General features: G+C 45.5%; 1 long non-coding RNA gene across 1 annotated transcript; it reads right to left on the bottom strand.

The window, feature by feature from the left end:
- Nucleotides 1–16,579: 16,579 nt before the first annotated feature.
- Nucleotides 16,580–18,271, bottom strand: LOC138647062 (uncharacterized). Its single transcript, XR_011314862.1, has 2 exons — nt 17,673–18,271; nt 16,580–17,360 (listed from the first exon to the last, which is right to left on the bottom strand). It is a non-coding gene; the product is annotated as an uncharacterized lncRNA (long non-coding RNA).
- Between the last annotated feature and the right edge of the window lie 1,303 nt (nt 18,272–19,574).

Raw genomic sequence — 19,574 nt, 5'->3', positions numbered from 1 at the left:
TATCCACGCGTTTCATTCGCAGGGTCTTAGTCGTTACAGGCAGCGCTGACACGTATCTGCGCGTTTCATCCGCAGGGTCTTAGTCGTTACAGGCAGCGCTGACACGTATCTGCATGTTTCATCCGCAGGGTCTTAGTCGTTACAGGCAGCGCTGACACGTATCTGCGCGTTTCATCCGCAGGGTCTTAGTCGTTACAGGCAGCGCTGACAGTTATCTGCGCGTTTCATTCGCAGGGTCTTAGTCGTTACAGGCAGCGCTGACACGTATCTGCGCGTTTCATCCGCAGGGTCTTAGTCGTTACAGGCAGTGCTGACACGTATCTGCGCGTTTCATCCGCAGGGTCTTAGTCGTTACAGGCAGCGCTGACACGTATCTGCGCGTTTCATTCGCAGGGTCTTAGTCGTTACAGACAGCGGTGACACGTATCTGCGCGTTTCATCCGCAGGGTCTTAGTCGTTACAGGCAGTGCTGACACGTATCCACGCGTTTCATTCGCAGGGTCTTAGTCGTTACAGGCAGCGCTGACACGTATCTGCGCGTTTCATCCGCAGGGTCTTAGTCGTTACAGGCAGTAGTGACACGTATCTGCGCGTTTCATTCGCAGGGTCTTAGTCGTTACAGGCAGCAGTGACACGTATCTGCGCGTTTCATCCGCAGGGTCTTAGTCGTTACAGGCAGCAGTGACACGTATCTGCGCGTTTCATTCGCAGGGTCTTAGTCGTTACAGGCAGCGCTGACACGTATCTGCGCGTTTCATCCGCAGGGTCTTAGTCGTTACAGGCAGCGCTGACACGTATCTACGCGTTTCATCCGCAGGGTCTTAGTCGTTACAGGCAGCGCTGACACTTATCTGCGCGTTTCATTCGCAGGGTCTTAGTCGTTACAGGCAGCGCTGACACGTATCTGCGCGTTTCATCCGCAGGGTCTTAGTCGTTACAGGCAGTGCTAACACGTATCTGCGCGTTTCATCCGCAGGGTCTTAGTCGTTACAGGCAGCGCTGACACGTATCTGCGCGTTTCATTCGCAGGGTCTTAGTCGTTACAGACAGCGGTGACACGTATCTGCGTGTTTCATCCGCAGGGTCTTAGTCGTTACAGGCAGTGCTGACACGTATCCACGCGTTTCATTCGCAGGGTCTTAGTCGTTACAGGCAGCGCTGACACGTATCTGCGCGTTTCATCCGCAGGGTCTTAGTCGTTACAGGCAACGGTGACACGTGTCTGCGCGTTTCATTCGCAGGGTCTTAGTCGTTACAGACAGCGGTGACACGTATCTGCGCGTTTCATCCGCAGGGTCTTAGTCGTTACAGGCAGCAGTGACACGTATCTGCGCGTTTCATTCGCAGGGTCTTAGTCGTTACAGGCAGCACTGACACGTATCTGCGCGTTTCATCCGCAGGGTCTTAGTCGTTACAGGCAGCAGTGACACGTATCTGCGCGTTTCATTCGCAGGGTCTTAGTCGTTACAGACAGCGGTGACACGTATCTGCGCGTTTCATCCGCAGGGTCTTAGTCGTTACAGGCAGCAGTGACACGTATCTGCGCGTTTCATTCGCAGGGTCTTAGTCGTTACAGGCAGCGCTGACACGTATCCACGCGTTTCATCCGCAGGGTCTTAGTCGTTACAGGCAGCAGTGACACGTATCTGCGCGTTTCATCCGCAGGGTCTTAGTCGTTACAGGCAGCAGTGACACGTATCTGCGCGTTTCATTCGCAGTGTCTTAGTCGTTACAGGCAGTGCTGACACGTATCTGCGCGTTTCATCCGCAGGGTCTTAGTCGTTACAGGCAGCGCTGACACGTGTCTGCGCGTTTCATCCACAGGGTCTTAGTCGTTACAGGCAGCAGTGACACGTATCTGCGCGTTTCATCCGCAGGGTCTTAGTCGTTACAGGCAGCAGTGACACGTATCTGCGCGTTTCATCCGCAGGGTCTTAGTCGTTACAGGCAGCAGTGACACGTATCTGCGCGTTTCATCCGCAGGGTCTTAGTCGTTACAGGCAGCAGTGACACGTATCTGCGCGTTTCATCCGCAGGGTCTTAGTCGTTACAGGCAGCGGTGACACGTATCTGCGCGTTTCATCCGCAGGGTCTTAGTCGTTACAGGCAGCGGTGACACGTATCCACGCGTTTCATCCGCAGGGTCTTAGTCGTTACAGACAGCGGTGACACATATCTGCGCGTTTCATCCGCAGGGTCTTAGTCGTTACAGGCAGTGCTGACACGTATCTGCGCGTTTCATTCGCAGGGTCTTAGTCGTTACAGGCAGCGCTGACACGTATCTGCGCGTTTCATCCGCAGGGTCTTAGTCGTTACAGGCAGCGCTGACACGTATCTGCGCGTTTCATTCGCAGGGTCTTAGTCGTTACAGGCAGCAGTGACACGTATCTGCGCGTTTCATCCGCAGGGTCTTAGTCGTTACAGGCAGCGCTGACACGTATCTGCGCGTTTCATCCGCAGGGTCTTAGTCGTTACAGGCAGCGGTGACACGTATCTGCGCGTTTCATCCGCAGGGTCTTAGTCGTTACAGACAGCGGTGACACGTATCCACGCGTTTCATTCGCAGGGTCTTAGTCGTTATAGGCAGCGGTGACACGTATCCACGCGTTTCATTCGCAGGGTCTTAGTCGTTACAGGCAGCGCTGACACGTATCTGCGCGTTTCATCCGCAGGGTCTTAGTCGTTACAGGTAGCGGTGACACTTATCTGCGCGTTTCATCCGCAGGGTCTTAGTCGTTACAGGCAGCGCTGACACGTATCTGCGCGTTTCATCCGCAGGGTCTTAGTCGTTACAGGCTGCGGTGACACGTATCCACGCGTTTAATTCGCAGGGTCTTAGTCGTTACAGACAGCGGTGACACATATCTGCGCGTTTCATCCGCAGGGTCTTAGTCGTTACAGGCAGTGCTGACACGTATCCACGCGTTTCATTCGCAGGGTCTTAGTCGTTACAGGCAGCGCTGACACGTATGTGCGCGTTTCATCCTCAGGGTCTTAGTCGTTACAGGCAGCGCTGACACTTATCTGCGCGTTTCATTCGCAGGGTCTTAGTCGTTACAGGCATCGCTGACACGTATCTGCGCGTTTCATCCGCAGGGTCTTAGTCGTTACAGGCAGCGCTGACACTTATCTGCGCGTTTCATTCGCAGGGTCTTAGTCGTTACAGGCAGCGCTGACACGTATCTGCGCGTTTCATCCGCAGGGTCTTAGTCGTTACAGGCAGCGCTGACACGTATCTGCACGTTTCATCCGCAGGGTCTTAGTCGTTACAGGCAGCGGTGACACGTATCTGCGCGTTTAATTCGCAGGGTCTTAGTCGTTACAGACAGCGGTGACACGTATCTGCGCGTTTCATCCGCAGGGTCTTAGTCGTTACAGGCAGTGCTGACACGTATCCATGCGTTTCATTCGCAGGGTCTTAGGCGTTACAGGCAGCGCTGACACGTATCTGCGCGTTTCATCCGCAGGGTCTTAGTCGTTACAGGCAGCACTGACACGTATCTGCGCGTTTCATCCGCAGGGTCTTAGTCGTTACAGGCAGCGCTGACACTTATCTGCGCGTTTCATCCGCAGGGTCTTAGTCGTTACAGGCTGCGGTGACACGTATCCACGCGTTTCATTCGCAGGGTCTTAGTCGTTACAGAGAACGGTGACACATATCTGCGCGTTTCATCCGCAGGGTCTTAGTCGTTACAGGCAGTGCTGACACGTATCCACGCGTTTCATTCGCAGGGTCTTAGTCGTTACAGGCAGCGCTGACACGTATCTGCGCGTTTCATCCGCAGGGTCTTAGTCGTTACAGGCAGCGCTGACACTTATCTGCGCGTTTCATTCGCAGGGTCTTAGTCGTTACAGGCATCGCTGACACGTATCTGCGCGTTTCATCCGCAGGGTCTTAGTCGTTACAGGCAGCGCTGACACTTATCTGCGCGTTTCATTCGCAGGGTCTTAGTCGTTACAGGCAGCGCTGACACGTATCTGCGCGTTTCATCCGCAGGGTCTTAGTCGTTACAGGCAGCGCTGACACGTATCTGCACGTTTCATCCGCAGGGTCTTAGTCGTTACAGGCAGCGGTGACACGTATCTGCGCGTTTAATTCGCAGGGTCTTAGTCGTTACAGACAGCGGTGACACGTATCTGCGCGTTTCATCCGCAGGGTCTTAGTCGTTACAGGCAGTGCTGACACGTATCCACGCGTTTCATTCGCAGGGTCTTAGTCGTTACAGGCAGCGCTGACACGTATCTGCGCGTTTCATCCGCAGGGTCTTAGTCGTTACAGGCAGCGCTGACACGTATATGCGCGTTTCATCCGCAGGGTCTTAGTCGTTACAGGCAGCGCTGACACGTATCTGCGCGTTTCATCCGCAGGGTCTTAGTCGTTACAGGCAGCGCTGACAGTTATCTGCGCGTTTCATTCGCAGGGTCTTAGTCGTTACAGGCAGCGCTGACACGTATCTGCGCGTTTCATCCGCAGGGTCTTAGTCGTTACAGGCAGTGCTGACACGTATCTGCGCGTTTCATTCGCAGGGTCTTAGTCGTTACAGGCAGCGCTGACACGTATCTGCGCGTTTCATCCGCAGGGTCTTAGTCGTTACAGGCAGCGGTGACACGTATCTGCGCGTTTCATCCGCAGGGTCTTAGTCGTTACAGGCAGCGGTGACACGTATCTGTGCGTTTCATCCGCATGGTCTTAGTCGTTACAGGCAGCGGTGACACATATCTACGCGTTTCATCCGCAGGGTCTTAGTCGTTACAGGCAGCACTGACACGTATCTGCGCGTTTCATCCGCAGGGTCTTAGTCGTTACAGGCAGCGCTGACACGCATCTGCGCGTTTCATCTGCAGGGTCTTAGTCGTTTTAGGCAGCGGTGACACACATCTGCGCATTTCATCCACAGGGTCTTAGTCGTTACAGGCAGCAGTGACACGTATCTGCGCGTTTCATCCGCAGGGTCTTAGTCGTTACAGGCAGCGGAGACACGTATCTGCGTGTTTCATCCGCAGGGTCTTAGTCGTTACAGGCAGCGGTGACACGTATCTGCGCGTTTCATCCGCAGGGTCTTAGTCGTTACAGGCAGCGGTGACACGTATCTGCGCGTTTCATCCGCAAGGTCTTCGTCGTTACAGGCAGCGCTGACACGTATCTGCTCGTTTCATCCACAGGGTCTTAGTCGTTACAGGCAGTGCTGACACGTATCTGCGCGTTTCATCCGCAGGGTCTTAGTCGTTATGGGCAGCGGTGACACACATCTGCGCGTTTCATCCACAGGGTCTTAGTCGTTACAGGCAGCAGTGACACGTATCTGCGCGTTTCATCCGCAGGGTCTTAGTCGTTACAGGCAGCGGTGACACGTATCTGCGCGTTTCATCCGCAGGGTCTTAGTCGTTACAGGCAGCGCTGACACGTATCTGCGCGTTTCATCCGCAGGGTCTTAGTCGTTACAGGCAGCGCTGACATGTATCTGCGCGTTTCATCCGCAGGGTCTTAGTCGTTACAGGCAGCGCTGACACGTATCTGCGCGTTTCATCCGCAGGGTCTTAGTCGTTACAGGCAGCGCTGACATGTATCTGCGCGTTTCATCCGCAGGGTCTTAGTCGTTACAGGCAGCGGTGACACGTATCTGCGCGTTTCATCCGCATGGTCTTAGTCGTTACAGGCAGCGGTGACACATATCTACGCGTTTCATCCGCAGGGTCTTAGTCGTTACAGGCAGCACTGACACGTATCTGCGCGTTTCATCCGCAGGGTCTTAGTCGTTACAGGCAGCGCTGACACGCATCTGCGCGTTTCATCTGCAGGGTCTTAGTCGTTTTAGGCAGCGGTGACACACATCTGCGCATTTCATCCACAGGGTCTTAGTCATTACAGGCAGCAGTGACACGTATCTGCTCGTTTCATCCGCAGGGTCTTAGTCGTTACAGGCAGCGGAGACACGTATCTGCGTGTTTCATCCGCAGGGTCTTAGTCGTTACAGGCAGCGGTGACACGTATCTGCGCGTTTCATCCGCAGGGTCTTAGTCGTTACAGGCAGCGCTGACACGCATCTGCGCGTTTCATCTGCAGGGTCTTAGTCGTTTTAGGCAGCGGTGACACACATCTGCGCATTTCATCCACAGGGTCTTAGTCGTTACAGGCAGCAGTGACACGTATCTGCGCGTTTCATCCGCAGGGTCTTAGTCGTTACAGGCAGCGGTGACACGTATCTGCGCGTTTCATCCGCAGGGTCTTAGTCGTTACAGGCAGCGCTGACACGTATCTGCGCGTTTCATCCGCAGGGTCTTAGTCGTTACAGGCAGCGCTGACACGTATCTGCGCGTTTCATCCGCAGGGTCTTAGTCGTTACAGGCAGCGCTGACACGTATCTGCGCGTTTCATCCGCAGGGTCTTAGTCGTTACAGGCAGCGGTGACACGTATCTGCGCGTTTCATCCACATGGTCTTAGTCGTTACAGGCAGCGGTGACACATATCTACGCGTTTCATCCGCAGGGTCTTAGTCGTTACAGGCAGCACTGACACGTATCTGCGCGTTTCATCCGCAGGGTCTTAGTCGTTACAGGCAGCGCTGACACGCATCTGCGCGTTTCATCTGCAGGGTCTTAGTCGTTTTAGGCAGCGGTGACACACATCTGCGCATTTCATCCACAGGGTCTTAGTCGTTACAGGCAGCAGTGACACGTATCTGCGCGTTTCATCCGCAGGGTCTTAGTCGTTACAGGCAGCGGAGACACGTGTCTGCGTGTTTCATCCGCAGGGTCTTAGTCGTTACAGGCAGCGGTGACACGTATCTGCGCGTTTCATCCGCAGGGTCTTAGTCGTTACAGGCAGCGGTGACACGTATCTGCGCGTTTCATCCGCAAGGTCTTCGTCGTTACAGGCAGCGCTGACACGTATCTGCTCGTTTCATCCACAGGGTCTTAGTCGTTACAGGCAGCGCTGACACGTATCTGCTCGTTTCATCCACAGGGTCTTAGTCGTTACAGGCAGCGCTGACACGTATCTGCTCGTTTCATCCACAGGGTCTTAGTCGTTACAGGCAGCGGTGACACGTATCTGCGCGTTTCATCCGCAGGGTCTTAGTCGTTACAGGCAGCGCTGACACGTATCTGCGCGTTTCATCCGCAGGGTCTTAGTCGTTACAGGCAGCGCTGACACGTATCTGCGCGTTTCATCCGCAGGGTCTTAGTCGTTACAGGCAGCGCTGACACGTATCTGCGCGTTTCATCTGCAGGGTCTTAGTCGTTATAGGCAGCGGTGACACACATCTGCGCGTTTCATCCACAGGGTCTTAGTCGTTACAGGCAGCAGTGACACGTATCTGCGCGTTTCATCCGCAGGGTCTTAGTCGTTACAGGCAGCGCTGACACGTATCTGCGCCTTTCATCCGCAAGGTCTTAGTCGTTACAGGCAGCGGTGACACGTATCTGCGCGTTTCATCCGCAGGGTCTTAGTCGTTACGGGCAGCAGTGACACGTATCTGCGCGTTTCATCCGCAGGGTCTTAGTCGTTACAGGCAGCAGTGACACGTATCTGCCTTTCATCCGCAGGGTCTTAGTCGTTACAGGCAGCGGTGACATGTATCTGCGCGTTTCATCTGCAGCGTCTTAGTCGTTACAGGCAGCAGTGACACGTATCTGCCTTTCATCCGCAGGGTCTTAGTCGTTACAGGCAGCGGTGACATGTATCTGCGCGTTTCATCCGCAGGGTCTTAGTCGTTACAGGCAGCAGTGACACGTATCTGCGCGTTTCATCCACAGGGTCTTAGTCGTTACAGGCAGCGCTGACACGTATCTGCGCGTTTCATCTGCAGGGTCTTAGTCGTTACAGGCAGCGGTGACATGTATCTGCGCGTTTCATCTGCAGCGTCTTAGTCGTTACAGGCAGTGCTGACACGTATCTGCGCGTTTCATCCACAGGGTCTTAGTCGTTACAGGCAGCGCTGCCACATGTCTGCGCGTTTCATCTGCAGGGTCTTAGTCGTTACAGGCAGCAGTGACACTTATCTGCGCCTTTCATCTGCAGGGTCTTAGTAGTTATAGGCAAGCGTTTTTCCCAAAGGAGATATTGGATGCATGAAGTGAATTTTTTCCCTTTCAAATAATTTTTATTAAGCATTTTGAAATTTAATATTGTGTTTTGTAGATAATCATATATTCAACTTTCAAGGAAATAAGGGTGGGGAGAGGGCGGGAGGTGAGGGAAGTGGGAATGGGAAAAGGGTAAGAGAAAAATTGTGGACATGCTGTCCAGTCATAACAGAATTTGATTAATTATTAACAATTATTAACAGGTTAACATATATTACCTTCACAGGTATACATTAATTGTCACCTTTCCTTTTAATGTGGTAAGTTGGGATATACCTCAACCCATTTCTTCCATTTCCTATCATATTTCTTATAATAGTTGTTTGCTATTGCAAAGTTTTCTTCATATGCTTTATGTAGGTTAATTTGGTCTATGATTTCAGTAAAGGCTGGTAAAATTGGATTTTTCCAATGGAATGCTATAATTTGTTTAACCACTAAACAAATGTGGATTATAATAGGTCTCGCATTTGTGTCAATGCTTTCCCATTGTAAAGACAACAAGGCCATTGCTGGGGTAACTATGATGTCATCTTTTAATATTTTGTTGATTAGTTTTGTGGCCTGTCTCCATAAGGGTTTCACCTTTGGACACTTCCAAAACATATGTAGCAAACTTCCGTATTCTCCACATTCTCTCCAGCACAGGGGAGACCCTCCCGATGGCAGGTGGGAGAGGCGAGCCGGAGTGAAGTACCACCTTGTGATGATTTTAAAATATGCTTCTTGTAGTGTCGTGCAAATATTTGATGCATAGGTGAAATGGATCGCGTTTTCCCACTGTTCTGGAGTAAATGTCGTGTTCAAATCATTTTCCCATTTATTCATGTAAGATAACTTGTCAAATTTTGTGTCGTTGTTGAACCACCGATAAATTTGCTTATTACTCCAAAATAAGTAATGTTTGGGGTTTTTTAATAAATTAGTAGTAGCTTCGGAGATTTTTGTTTTTTTAATGATAAAATTTTGGGCTTGTTCTTTCAGTGTCATACAAGGAAAAAAGGCTGAGTAGGGAATGTTAAATTTTTCTTTCAAAGAGCTGAAACTGATAAATTTAACCCCATCATGAATATCGCTTAATTTTAGGATCCCTTTTTCTCGCCACATGGGAGAGGGGTCAGCGTTTTGGGTAAGCGTAATAATATCTATAGGGGTATTGTAGAGTAGAATTTTCTTGTTGGATCCTCTTTTCCTTTTAGAAAGTTTGTCCCATGCATATATAATGGAAGAGAAAATAGGGTGAATATTATTGGTTCTGTTTAGAATATGGTTGAAGACTAATTCTTTGGGAGGTTTATTATGATTGTGGGTAATTTCTAGATCAAGTCAATTTGGATAGTCCTCTTGCATGAACCAATATTGGCTTTGTTTGATAAGGTTTGATAAGTATAAGGCGGTTATATTGGGTAGGCCTATACCCCCAAATTCTTTGCACTTATATAATATGTTTGTGGGTATTCGGGCCCTTTTTTTATTCCAGATGAACAAATTAATTGTGGATTGTATACTGGTTAGATAAGATGTGTTGACTTTTAGGGGGAGTGTTCTTAGTATATAAGAGATTTTTGGGATGATAAAAATTTTGATAACCAATATTCTACCCCACCATGATAGGTCTTTTATACCAAAGAAATTAAGGTCATTGTTAATTGTCTCTAAGAGTTTGTCCAGATTTTTCTTCATTATTGCCTCAAGGTTTTTTGAGATGATCGTGCCTAGATATTCTAAGTCCCCCTCTGACCAGCTTAGTGAAGATATATTCTCAATTTTCTTTGTTTCTAAGTCGCTCAAATAAAATGGCAAGATTTTTGATTTATTTTCGTTAATCTTAAAAAAGGAAATATTTGAGAACGTTTTAAGGGTTTTTTGCAGTTCTGTGATTGATTTGTAAGGATCAGTCAGGGTAAATATCAGGTCGTCGGCAAAAAGGCCAATCTTATACTGACGTGTTTGTGTTTTCAAACCTTTTATGTTATTGTTTTGTCTGATCGATTGCGCCAATGGTTCCATTGACAGTATAAAAAGAAGTGGAGAAAGGGGGCAACCTTGTCTTGTACCATTTGATATGTCAAATAGTGCAGAAGAATAATTGTTAGTATATATTCTGGCTTTTGGCCTACAGTAAAGTGCCATGATGCTGTTAATATATTTTTCATTAAAACCAAATTTACTTAGAACTGATGTTAGATAGAGCCAATTTAGGCGGTCAAAAGCCTTTTCGGCATCTAAGGTTATAATTACCGTTGGCAATTTAGAGGAGTGTACCAGTTTGATTGAATTAATCAGTCTTCTAGTGCCATCTGTCGCTTGACGACCTTTGATAAAACCGATCTGATCCCCATTTATCAATGATGGTAGGTAGGATTTGAGCCTATTCGCTATTAATTTGGAGTATATCTTCAAATCTGCATTTATGAGGGAAATTGGTCTGTAATTATTTACAAGAGTCAGGTCGGAATTGTGTTTGGGGATCAATATTATTGTGGATTCTAACATTTCTTCTGGGAAATTTCCTGAGGAACTAGCTATATTAAAGATTTTTTGTAAGTGTGGGGAAAGTATTTTGGAGAAGGATTTGTAGTATTCATTCCCAAAACCGTCCGGGCCTGGTGATTTAAAATCTTTGAGTTGAAGAATGGTCTTTTCAATTTCTTCTTGGGAGAATGGGGAAGTTAGGTTTTCTAAATCGTCATGGGTCAGTTTGGGGAGTTCAATTGTGGACAATAATTTTTCAATGTCAGAGGTATGGGGTTTTGGGGTAGAAGTTTGTGACTGTAAATTGTATAATTTATTATAAAAATCAGCGAAGGAATTAGCTATGTCTTGAGGATGAGATACCGTTATTCCATTTTGGTTCTTTATTTTGTTGATCCTATTTGATTGTCTAGTCTTTTTCAATCTATTAACCATGTATCGTGTTGGCTTATTTATTGAAGAGTATTGCTTCATTTTGGAGTTTTTGACCATGGTATGGTATGATGAAAATATGATTCTTTTGAGATCCTGCCTGAGTTTTAGTAAATCAATTTAGATTTGTGTAGAGGGGGAATTTAAATTTATTTGCTCGTTTTCCTTGTCTTTTATCTTATTTTGAAGGTCCTCAATCTGAGTCCTAAATTTTCTTTTCCTTTTGGCAGAGATCTGTATCATGGTACCTCTTATAACCGCCTTATGGGCACACCAATTTATGAATGGGGTTGTATCTGTAGGGGAGTTTTCTGTAAAATAATTTATTAATGATTTTTCTATTGGTAATCTATATTCAGGATGGTGTAACAGATTAGAGTCGCATTTCCATAATGAATTTTTGTTAATTGTGTGGCCTATTTGTACTTCAGCTGATACTGGAGAGTGGTCCGAGAAGGTTTTCCTTTCTATATTAATTCTATGGAACTTGGGAAGTGTAAAAATGTCTGATAAAATTAAGTCAATACGTGACGCTGATTGGTGAGGGTCAAAAAAATGGGAGAATTCGATTGATGTGGTGTTAAGACACCTAAAGATGTCAAATAATTCGTTATGATGGATCCAGTTGTCTAAATTGTTTGGTCTGTATCTATTTGGGGTGGAGGAGTCCATATTTGCGTTTGGGACCAGATTGAAATCTCCCAGCCAAATCATGGCACCTCTCTTAACTGACATGACTGTTTTATTTATTTTGTTCAGGAAATTTATTTGACCCGTATTGGGGGCGTAGATATTGATAATTGTGCATACCTGGTTGTTTAATGAACAAATAAGAATATGGAATCTACCTTTAACATCTTTGACCTCCTCTATGAATTCAAATTAAATTGTGCCTTTGATGATTGTGATTACTCCGGCTTTCTTTTTCACATTGTCAGACTTGTAAATATATGGGAAATTTTTATGTGAGAATTTTGGGTTGGCCTTGTCTTTGAATTTGGATTCCTGTATACAAATTATTTCAGCTTGACTTTTACTTATTTCTTTCCAAAGTGTATGTCTTTTGTGTGGACTATTAAGTCCTCTTACATTGTAGGATAGTAGTTTTAAACTCATTATGATCTAAATTATATGGAAGTCTATTTTGCAAACCTGTGAAGAAAATCTTAACAAACCTATAAGTGTTTAATACAAGTGGTAACAATAAATAATAAACTGGAATGTCCACTTGAAGGGGTTCACTTCAGTGAACCTGACTTCACCTGTTGGGGGAAAAAGTCCGTGTTACTCGCTCCCGAGCAACATCCTCTTTGTTGATGAACATAAACGCAATATATTAAATACATAAACTCGTTACTAACAATAACAGATTAATAGAATAGTTAAACATCCTAGGGCAAGTTATAGCATTGTACCCGGGTGTTTTCCCATTTAGATCACTCAATATAAATATATCAAAACCCTTTCATGTCTTGCTGTCAGAATCAGGGTGAACTTTGTGTCGTGAATATAATGGGATATTGATGGATTTTAAGAAGTCCCTGCCTTCCTCTGGGGAGTTTAGGGCGATAACATTGCCTCTGTAATTTACTAATAATTTTAGCGGGAATCCCCACTTATAAGAGATCTCATTGTCTCTGAGAGGTATGGTGATATTCTGGAAAGCTTTCCTCCCTTCGATCGTATCTCTGGAGAGATCGGCATATAATTTGAGTTTTTCAAATGGCTCAGGGAAGTTTTTATTTTCTTTAAAGTAATTTTGAATTTTTTCTTTTGAAAAAGTGGATTCTCATTAACGTGTCTCTAGGTAGATCTTTAGGAATAGTGGGCGGTTTTCGCAACCTGTGGATTCTGTCTATTTCTAGTTCTTGATCAGTCAGGGTAGGGATTATTTTTCTGAATAACTTCTTGGTGTACTCTTCCAATTTATTTGGGCCTATATTCTCAGGAATCCCCCTAATTTTGATGTTATTTCTCCGATTCCGGTCTTCCAGATCTGCTACCTTAAGCTTTAGCATCTCTCTGATGATGTCGTTATTTACTTTGGATATATTATCTGGCCTCTCCTCTATCTTTTTAATTCTATCTTCAAATTTGTCCATCCTATTGCTTAGGAGGGATTAATGATTCTTTGAACATTTTATTTTGCTTATCAAACCTTTCGTTCATGCTGTTTTCAAACTTATCCATTTTTTCTGTCAAATTAGACAGAAGTTTCCCAACAGAATTCATATCAAATCCTTGAGTATTGTCGGGGTTTGGATTACTTTTTTTTGGTTTTGGCTTGGAGGGGCTTGTATTAGGAGAGAATATCTCTGAGACCTCGTCAGATGAATCATTAGGAGTGGTGTATTTCTCTCCTATAGCCCCTGGAGTTTTCCTCTTTAAAGATGTAGATGAGTCCATCTCTACAAAAGTGTTTGGGAGGTTCTTTTTTACTCTGTTTGAATTGGGGAGTTTATCATAGTCTAATTCCTCATCGTCTTTTAATGGAGACCTGGATCTATTGGGACTTGTTGTGGTTATTAAGTCCTTTGATGGATTGCGCCCAGAACCTTTGTACCTTTGGGGTTTTTGAGGTATAGATGAGGCCATGTTTAAGAATTGGGGTTTAGACGAGTTCTTGCTCATTGTTATCCCCAAGCAATAGCCTGATTTGCAGAGAGTGTCTACTTAGGACGGTCTCAGAATAAAGATTAAAGATTTTCCACAAATAGTAGCCCCAAGCAAAGCTGGAATTGTAGACAATGTCCTCTATGTTGATCTCAGGTTAATCCTGGTGATGCTGGCCCTGGTGTATAAAAAATCCCCACAAAGTGGTCTCAAACAGCAAAAGGGGAGCAACTATGGAAATACCCCTGTGAGTGTGGTAATAGAAATCATCTGAATATAAACAAGCAATTAGCTGTGTCAACAGGTGGTGTATATAGTTTCACAGTAATTACAGAAGAATATGCTTAGATAATACCTAGCACCTGAGAATTAAAAAGTGCAGATTAAATCACTGGGGCATACAAATAGATTTTTCCTAACAGAGCATGCTTATATAACACTTTGTGTTTGTTAGTTAAAGGGTACAGGTTAATTCCCCAAAACAAACAAATATCTTTCAAGAACTGATTGTTCTCCTAGAGACATGTGCTAATAAGGAAGGAATCAGGGTAGAAATAAAACTCTCCAAATAATATGACTGGATTTAGGACTTCCCAGTCAGCTTCACTAAAATAGCCGGTTACCTGGATTAGATCCTGCCAGAGACTGATATAGTAGGCTATAGCTCTTTTGCTTTGTGAGCCCTGCAGAGCTCCTAGCTGTTTCAACAACAGTTTATGCTGCACTGGAGTCTTCCTGTCGCTCCTGCAGAGATGGCTGTCTGTGTGGTTCCACCGTTGTCCTGCACAGGAGCCGTCGGTCGTCGCTGTCTTCCCCGCTGGACCGCCGGTGTATTTTCGTTCCCAGCAGGGGGCCGGAACTTACCGCTGTTTGAGTCCGGTGGTGCTTGGACCCGGAGCCTGCGATGTGTTGACCAGCGCAGATCTTCTTCTTTGCTGTCGCTGGTGTACTCTAGTCTCTCACGCCTTCTGATCTGTCGCCGTCCACCAATAAAATGGCAGCCGTCTTTTCCCGCCTTTTGTTCCAAGGTCTGGGGGAGTGTCAGCGTCGGCTTCTGTGTGGAGCTGATATCACGTCACTGCTCCGGGTCTTCCCCGATGCTTCTGGATCGCTTTCTTCTGCCTCCGTCTTTCAATCCGGGGAGGCTTAGCACTTTATGCTAATGAGCACAGGGCGGTATATCCCCAGGCAATAGGGGAGGGAGCAGCAGCTGTGCAGAGACGGCTCCATAGTGTGTCCCTGTAGCTGTCACTTCCCTCCTCCTCACTACCAAAGCCAAAGAGGGAGTTTATAATAAAATCTGATGTTTTTTACCTCAGGTCCTTTGGCTTATTAGCTGAGCTGCTTGTTAGAAGGTATTAGCTTCCTGAGGCTGGATTACCTCAACCCTGTAGTTTGAAGGCCCAAACTTTTCTAGGGCTGATTTCAAAAATTTATGTGGTAAAATTAAAATAATTTTTGGATCATAGTGACCCAGATGAGGCACTGGATAAGATCCAACCAAGGATTTGACAATAAAAACGTTTTTTAGGCGATTTTGGTTGATTATAGAGGATTTTTCTCAGGAGCTCCAGCACCGCACAACCTACGCCATAGCAGTCCAGGCCACGCCCCCCATGAAGTGAATTTTTGACGGAATATACATGGTGCCTTTCACACCCTGTATGTTCAGCTTCGGGATCATCCATTTAAATTTCAACGTTATCTACGGATGTCCATTGAGACCTTTGATGTTCTGCTCTCGCATGTGAAGGATGAGATACATCATCAGCGCATCACTTTCCGTGAAAGCATTTGTGCGGAGCAACGTTTAGTGGTGACTGAGGTAATTATCCTTTTTTTAACATTCTTCTATTGACAAAGACAAGATGTAATTTATTGTGGGGCATAATTATGTACATTTAGGCAATTGTAGCATTCAATTTTAACTTGCCTTTTTGTTAGTTGTCCTTTAAAATCCTAACAAAATTTTTTTTTCTTTGTGATTGCCGACAGATATCTGGCTACCAGAGAATCATTTGCATTACTGCATTTTAAATTTAGACTTGGGAAATCAACCAATTGCCAACTGGTTCGTGAAACTTGTGATGCCATTTGGAACAACTATCAACCACATGTGCTACCAACCCCGACAACAGAAATGTGGCTAGCGATTTCCAAACATTTCAAGGATGTGGCTAATTTCCCAAATTGCATTGGTGCCATGGACGGCAAGCACATTCGTATTCAGAAACCAGCGCATAGTGGATCCCTATACTATAACAACAAAAAATACTTTTCTATTGTATTGATGGCTATTGCGGATGCTAGATACCGTTTTGCTGCTGTGGATATTGGTGCATATGGACGGACGAACGATTCCAGAGTCTTCAGAGACTCCAACATGGGGAAATGTTTGTACAACAACTTCAACATACCCTCAGCACGACCTCTTCCGGAGACCGAAGGCCCAAGTTTGCTCTATGTTGTAGTTGGGGATGAGGCGTTCCAACTCGGATGCAATCTCCTAAAGCCGTACTCAAGCCGTAGTCTAAACTCCACAAGACGCATTTTTAATTATCGCTTGAGCCGGTCAAGATGTTATGTGGAGTGTGCCTTTGGTATTTTGACCTTGAAATGGTGTATATTACTAACTTGCATGCAACTTCAACCTGAAAATGTGGACCGTGTAGTGAAAGCATGCGTCTGTCTGCACAATTTTGTTTCCAGGCATGAACCCCAGGTGGTTGACCCCCATGACTGTGATTCGAACCTCATCAGCATAGATTCGACTGCTGTTCAGTCTACAGTTGAAATTATGAGGATTTGTGATCAATTTGCAAATTACTTCACACATGAAGGCCTTGTTCCATGGCAAGACATACACGTGTGAAAATGTTGAAGCCTGATGTTATTGGTGAAATGTGTGGGGCAATTTTTATTTGAGTTTATATAACCTTATCTAGTGTAAAAAGTTCAAGTCATACAAGAATATGACATTTTATGGTAACAGTTTACTAAAAATCATAGAAAATATTCCAACCTCAGTGTTGGTAGACATTTTAACATATAATATCCCATAGGGATGAACAAAAACATACACAAAAAACTTTGGTGAACTAAAATTTTACCAAAAAAATTTAAACGCTGTAATTGCAACAGGTTGGTGAAAGTAAACAGTACTTATAGACTGTGATATTGCACGGGCGTATTGTCTGCCCAACTGTACGATGGACTGCTACATTGCCTCTGCTGTTCCAGACTCGGTTCACCCTGGCCTCTGTATTGTGGGTTGTAGGCCGGCATGTCCATGCTTCTTGATCTCGAGGAAGCGGGTTCCTGGGGGCCAAAAAATTCCTCAACGAGGTCATTAAGTCTTTGCCTAAACATTATATTTCTGTGCGCCTGGGTATTTTGAACTACAGGCACATATGACAAAAGCAGGCGCTTCCACTCATTGGCTGCATATACAGATTCACGGCTTTGCAAGTCCGTAATTTCCCGCCTCAGGTCTCTGTGTTCACTGCGACACAGATCCTCTACCCGTTGGAGTCCATCTACAATTATGGCATTGACTTCATCTTTTTTGGATGCTCGCTTGCGTCCGTGCTGTGCTTGCAAACGGGCACTGACAACAGAAGCCACAGTACTTCTCTCCATAGATCGTGGCTCGCTCATGCCAGACACATCTTCAGCGCTCGTCTGCTGACTTGTTTACAGTTGAGATGGCTCCGGTTCCTCTGCCTCTCTAGGCGCAGCAGTACTGCATATCGTTCTATAACAAAAAACAAGAAAAAATTATTTTAATTTATACTAGTTTGTCCCTCACACCTAAAGCTTTTTACTTATGAGCGCTGTGACAAAGTTTTTTGTAGAAACAGCAGTTGCTCATAATGCACATAAGGGGTGACCCGTTTGCCACCAGATCCACTGGGGGTGTTTTGGCTGTTGCGGAAGTCCCGTACAAACCAATCTCTAATAGATCTCCAACGGGTATGGACAGCATCGGCTTAAAAGTAAAAAAAATTAAAATTTCGGCAGCTTGCAATCTTTACATTTCGCAAGTTAAAATTTAATCAATATTTACCAATTTTTTTCTTAGAGGATGCCGACTTCTCCATATATCGTGGGTCAAAATGGCATATGATTTTATCCCACAACTTCCTGTTTTTAATTATATCGTGGTGGGAGCTGTCACTTTGGTCCCATATGGACGGATTGGCTTCCACTAGAGTGATCAGCGTCTCGTTCTGTATGTCCAAGGGCTCTCCGTCAACCACAATGTTCCTTTTTTTTTGGCGGGCTGCTTGGACTATGTAAACACAAAACGTAATATAATGTTAGCACATCAGTGTGGCACACGTGCGTCAGCCGTGTGCCGCCCGTGTGCCGACTGAGGACCACACGGACCGTGCAGGAGACAGCGCTACAGTTAAGCGCTGTCCCCTGCGTGCGGTGCTGAAGCCGGTATTACATAGTAACATAGTAACATAGTTAGTAAGGCCGAAAAAAGACATTTGTCCATCCAGTTCAGCCTATATTCCGTCATAATAAATCCCCAGATCTACGTCCTTTTACAGAACCTAATAATTGTATGATACAATATTATTCTGCTCCAGGAAGACATCCAGGCCTCTCTTGAACCCCTCGACTGAGTTCGCCATCACCACCTCCTCAGGCAAGCAATTCCAGATTCTCACTGCCCTAACAGTAAAGAATCCTCTTCTATGTTGGTGGAAAAACCTTCTCTCCTCCAGACGCAAAGAATGCCCCCTTGTGCCCGTCACCTTCCTTGGTATAAACAGATCCTCAGCGAGATATTTGTATTGTCCCCTTATATACTTATACATGGTTATTAGATCGCCCCTCAGTCGTCTTTTTTCTAGACTAAATAATCCTAATTTCGCTAATCTATCTGGGTATTGTAGTTCTCCCATCCCCTTTATTAATTTTGTTGCCCTCCTTTGTACTCTCTCTAGTTCCATTATATCCTTCCTGAGCACCGGTGCCCAAAACTGGACACAGTACTCCATGTGCGGTCTAACTAGGGATTTGTACAGAGGCAGTATAATGCTCTCATCATGTGTATCCAGACCTCTTTTAATGCACCCCATGATCCTGTTTGCCTTGGCAGCTGCTGCCTGGCACTGGCTGCTCCAGGTAAGTTTATCATTAACTAGGATCCCCAAGTCCTTCTCCCTGTCAGATTTACCCAGTGGTTTCCCGTTCAGTGTGTAATGGTGATATTGATTCCTTCTTCCCATGTGTATAACCTTACATTTATCATTGTTAAACCTCATCTGCCACCTTTCAGCCCAAGTTTCCAACTTATCCAGATCCATCTGTAGCAGAATACTATCTTCTCTTGTATTAACTGCTTTACATAGTTTTGTATCATCTGCAAATATCGATATTTTACTGTGTAAACCTTCTACCAGATCATTAATGAATATGTTGAAGAGAACAGGTCCCAATACTGACCCCTGCGGTACCCCACTGGTCACAGCGACCCAGTTAGAGACTATACCATTTATAACCACCCTCTGCTTTCTATCACTAAGCCAGTTACTAACCCATTTACACACATTTTCCCCCAGACCAAGCATTCTCATTTTGTGTACCAACCTCTTGTGCGGCACGGTATCAAACGCTTTGGAAAAATCGAGATATACCACGTCCAATGACTCACCGTGGTCCAGCCTATAGCTTACCTCTTCATAAAAACTGATTAGATTGGTTTGACAGGAGCGATTTCTCATAAACCCATGCTGATATGGAGTTAAACAGTTATTCTCATTGAGATAATCCAGAATAACATCCCTCAGAAACCCTTCAAATATTTTACCAACAATAGAGGTTAGACTTACTGGCCTATAATTTCCAGGTTCACTTTTAGAGCCCTTTTTGAATATTGGCACCACATTTGCATTCACTAGCAGCGTTCACTAGTAAGAAGGAATGAATAATCTTTTTTTTTGGTTTGTTTTTA

The sequence above is a fragment of the Ranitomeya imitator genome, chromosome 8, assembly GCF_032444005.1.
Source record: "Ranitomeya imitator isolate aRanImi1 chromosome 8, aRanImi1.pri, whole genome shotgun sequence".
Taxonomy (NCBI): Eukaryota; Metazoa; Chordata; class Amphibia; order Anura; family Dendrobatidae; genus Ranitomeya; species Ranitomeya imitator.
This window is presented reverse-complemented; position numbering and strand designations above follow the sequence as displayed.